Source organism: Pundamilia nyererei, unplaced genomic scaffold, assembly GCF_000239375.1.
Source record: "Pundamilia nyererei isolate P.nyererei 1_Seehausen unplaced genomic scaffold, PunNye1.0 scaffold00093, whole genome shotgun sequence".
NCBI lineage: Eukaryota > Metazoa > Chordata > Actinopteri > Cichliformes > Cichlidae > Pundamilia > Pundamilia nyererei.
In genome coordinates, this window is record NW_005187494.1 from 312499 (window position 1) to 317189 (window position 4691).

The 4691-nt window shown below is 42.3% G+C and overlaps 1 protein-coding gene across 1 annotated transcript in view; it reads left to right on the plus strand.

Annotated features, from left to right (window-relative positions):
- The first annotated feature begins 741 nt into the window (after positions 1 to 741).
- The window catches only part of LOC102201537 (four and a half LIM domains protein 3-like), a 35486-nt gene continuing 31536 nt past the window's right edge, over positions 742 to 4691 (plus strand). The window contains exon 1 of the mRNA XM_005739696.2: positions 742 to 1029. The gene's annotated coding sequence lies outside the window, so the exon portion shown is untranslated. The remainder of the gene's footprint in view (positions 1030 to 4691) is intronic.

Here is a 4691-nt window from a genome sequence, read left to right on the forward strand (position 1 = left end):
AGGCTTTAAAGCTGATCTCAGCTCCTCATTTGTGTTTGATGGATGAAAAGTGTGCAGAGAGAGGACAGCTGTGGGGGTGATGCTCAGCTTGTTGGTAAGAGAAAATCACTTCCAGAGTTGAGATTAAGCCCCAACTCTGACTTTTACTGTGGTATTAAATCCAATAAAAGTCACAATAAAGCGTTCCTGCTGGAAAATTTATATTTAGATAGTATTTTATATGATCAGCAGGGCAAGGGAGTGTCCAAAGGCAGGCACAGGGTGGCACTGCCCCTTAGTGTATTATATTGATTTATTGATTTTAGATAGCAGTATATAGAGAAATAAAACACCCCCAACTACACTGAAGTGACAAATAAACACTAAGTAATGAATAATTATGATCCAAAGGGGTACTTTTACTTTGGGTCTTGTAATTAAAAGTTAAAGTTTTTTTTATTATTAAACAGGACTGCAGCTTTTACGTAAGTCTAAACGCGTTTCGTCACTTTTTTTATACATAACCCTGAAACTCTTGTGCAGTATCACTTTTCATGTAGTAGACCTGTTTGAGGACACATGGGGCTGCTGCACATGAGCCTGAAAATCGTGCCCAGTTTTCTCCACAGTATTTATTTCCCCGCTTTTTGCCATCCCAAACAATCCCGGAAACGCCCCTGCACTAGCCCGAGGATCCCTTAAAGTCTACCATGTATTTAAAATATTCAGTTACGTCCAGAAAACACATGGAGTCTACCGTCTTTCAGCTCCCCGCAAAGTGAAATAAAGAGGGAGTGTAAGGACAGAGAGGTGGGTGGGGGGAAGGGGCGGGGTTTTGGAGGAATCGCTTTGGTTTTACGCACCAGAGACGGCGCAGATGCTTCTGTCAGTGGAAAGCCGTCAGCTTTCAGCTCGCTGGAGTCCACGGTGGATTTAACTATCTGTCATCTCAGCAGAGCAGAGCAGAGCGGCTGGCTGAGGCTGCAGGTCCTGCAGAGGCTGTAGAGTCTCCTGTGAGCATCTCCAGAAACTGCTGGTGCGCCGAGAGCGGTACGTGTACATTTACTGACAGCTTCACAGCATAAGGAGGGGGGGCAAAGGAGCAGCTTTAGGTAGCTTTACTGTGTGAAAAATGAATGTTTTTGTGAGGTCTAGTTTTATCAGCGGAGGCACAAACACCTGTCTTCGCCTGCTGCAAAACTAGTTACTGACATGTTTTAGTCATCGTTAAATATCTGCGTGGATTGAGGCTTTAAAATGAAAGGTTCCACTCTTTAAGAAGGCTCTCTTCATGACCCACTCATGGCTTTACTAATGGTTAGTAATTGATCAATTAAATGAGAAGCTTGCAGGTTGCCAGGTTGTAATAACTCACTCTAGTAATTAGGTTTAAAAGTGAATAACTGCTTAGTTGAATTAAAATGTGATAATTCAATGTACTCTAAAGCTGCACTGTTATCTTTAAAATGTGCCTTATTAGAAAGTGGACTCTAAAGTTACGTGGGACCGATATAAACCAAATCTTTGAAGCCAAAGGAAGTTCTTTTAGTGTGAGGAAATAATGATGCTATTTGGGGGTTTGGGAGCCTGAACATGGTCCAAATGAGTAACTGATACTGTGAATAAGTGCCTTTGAAGTCAGATTTATGAGAAAAAGAACAAGGAGACCCTTGAGGAAACACTTCCCCCCTCAAGAGCTGAACTGGCTCAGATGCCGGAGGCACACAAAGTAATATCTGGCCAATAAAATCCCACACAAACAAACATGTTTTGCACTCTAGTCTGTTTCGTGTTAACGAGGCCCTTCGGTCCTGTTCTGTTGGAGTGATGTCATGTCTCCATCAGATTACAGATTTTGTTCTGGAGACTCAGCAAACAGCTGCCCCCCCCTGCCTCCGGCACTCATAGTTTCCATCACCGCACACCATCCCCATGTTCCAATCCATTAGGTCAAATTAATACATTCATTGAAACAATCATCTCCGATTGCGCTCTCACCCTGAAGAAAAGTGTTTTTGTTTCCTGCTGAATGGAATTCCTGACCTTTGTCTTTTTTTAGAAAACAGAGGGCAGAAGAAGAAAAATGCCTTTTTGTTTTCTTTTCTTTCCCCTTCCCTTCATGGTGGAACCACACAGTGTTGCCACGTTTTGACCACAGTCACATTCCTCTGAAATTCTTGTGTTGGGTGAAGGTTGGTTGGCTCCAGCTCAGTGGAGATAAACCCCAGACTTAGAAAATAAAGGGAAAACTGTCAGAGAGGAGATGATTTTTACGACTGTCTGCCACACGTTCAGACCGTCAGTGTCATCGAGTCAGTCTCACACACATCCCTGTCTTTTCCATTTCCTAGTCCTGTTGTGCAGCTTGTGATGAGTTTGTTGGAATTTCAGGAAATTCTTCTTGCATAGCTCTCCTAAAAAAAAGGTTAAGCCAAGAGGCAGCTATCACTGTCATAATAATAAAAAACATTTAAAGTGTTTCACATAGATACATTAAAGAAGTGGACAAATCTCTCCATAAAAAAACACATTTAAGTACATGTTCATACATAAATTCATAGAAACAAGAAAGTGTGTGAAGAAGAGCCAAAAGTAAATGGTCTGGTTCTTATATAGCGCTTTTCTACTCTATTTAAGCACTCAAAGCACTTTATACAACTAACTCATTCACACAAGCACTTTTTCTAATCTGTTAGTGCGTATCTAACATTCATACACATTCACACTCCAATGGATGCATCAGAGAGCAACATGGCCAAGGATAGTTGACATGCAGACTGGGGGGAAGCCAGAAATCGAACCACCAACCTTCCGATCCGTGGATGACCGCCTGAGCTCCAGCCACCCCAAGTAAAACGTGAATTATTTGGAAAATATTTGGTTCACCTGGACGCAGCGTTTTCAGCAGGAGGAACATTTCCTCACCCATCCACGTGACTTTTTCAGTCTCATCTAACTGCAGGCATCACCAAACATATAACTAGATCAAAACCAGCACCGTCACATAGAACGTGAGCGATGAGATCAGTTTCACATTTGCTGATCAATGGCCAAGAACTGGAGGATGGATGAGCTCAATCGTTCTAAGATGGTGAAAGATACACTTTCCCTTGGTTCACTCCCATTTCTATGGCTTCACTCACTGCTCAAACCAGTGTTTGTCCACGATGTGTACAACCCCATCACTGACAGAGTGGCCCCTTGGCTGTAGGTGTAAATAGACATCTGGGGAGTCCTGACACAACCAGGCATCTTTTCAGTGTTGTCCCATTTGTTTAGCACAGAGGTGTCAAACTCATACAGCCCACTTTCACCAGCCCAGTGAAGCTCCCTTGACTGTCAATGTAAAAGAGTTTTAACTTTTTCGTTAAGTTGCTGAAGAAGAGAAAGAAGTCCAGTTTTAACATTACGTCTCAATGTTGCTGTATTAAAGAAAGAAATCTGTGAGCACATCTCTTTTGGGCTTAAATTAGAAACAAGAAACCGTTGTGTACAATAAAGCAAAAAGTATCTGTTAATTCACAGAAAATGGGTGAGGCTTTTATCAGTAGGAAAAGCTTTCCAAAGCTGTGCAGTGGGCCAGATTGGAGCCTGTGATAGGTGGATTCTGGTCCCTAGACCTTATGTTTGACACCCCTGGTTTAGTCAGTGGTTGCTTGATTTCTCTTTTGTATAATTCAAAGCAATTCTTCTGCCACTTAACCACACAGGTGCCCAGTTTATTGCTCTCTTTGTGCCAGGGGATCCAATCCTAGGGGTGGACCAATTGGTGGTATTTGAAAGCCAAAGAAAAGAGCAAATGTTTAAAGGCAAAGTTAATCTATGAAAATAAGCTTTCAGGAGTCACTTAAATCGAGCCAGTCTTTCAGCTGACATGCTGGAAAATGACAGTTTAGGAGATAGAACATCAGACCCCGGTTTAAAATTAAAGCTTTACACAGTATATCTGCTGTATAAGCAGGATCCTGGACATGTCTGGCTAGTTAGTGTCCAAAAGCATCACTGAAGCTTTCTAATTAATGCATTATGTCCTGTAGGTTTAAGTAACACTCAGTCTGTTACATGGAGAGTTTGTAGCACAACAACTGTTCAGTGAACTCTGACCAAAATGTAAATCTGTTATTCAGCAGCACTGCAAACTTCCCACTTATTAAGTCAGTTCAATTCAACTGTATTTAGCAGTTTACTACAACAGTTGCCTCATGGCAGTTAATATCATGAGGAAAAGAGGCTAAAATATCAGAGAAGGAGCCACAAAACCTGTGAGAAAGGAAATGGTGACAGTGAGAAGGAAGAACTGGCTTTTAACAGGAAGAGGCTCCTACCAGAACCAGGCTCAGAGAGGGGCTGCTGTCTGCTGCGACCTGTTGGGCAGTGAGAGGAGAGAGAAAAGAAGACAGGAGGGTGGCAGCATTTCAGTCAGGTTCAGGACTTTGACTGGAGCTTTGTAACCCCCTAATTCTTTTCATTTTCAGCCTTTCTGTTTTGTTCCTGCTTAGGATCATTGTGCAGTAGGACGATCAAATATGAGCCAAGCTTCAGCTGTCAGACAGATGACTTCACTGTTTGTTCAGTCTTTTTCTAATTGTTCTGTAACTTTAACATTTAACATGCTAACTGAGGCCTGCAGAGTCTGAGATGTAGATCTGACTGCTACTTACAGTGGGGCAAAAAAGTATTTAGTCAGCCACCGATTGTGCAAGTTCCCCCAC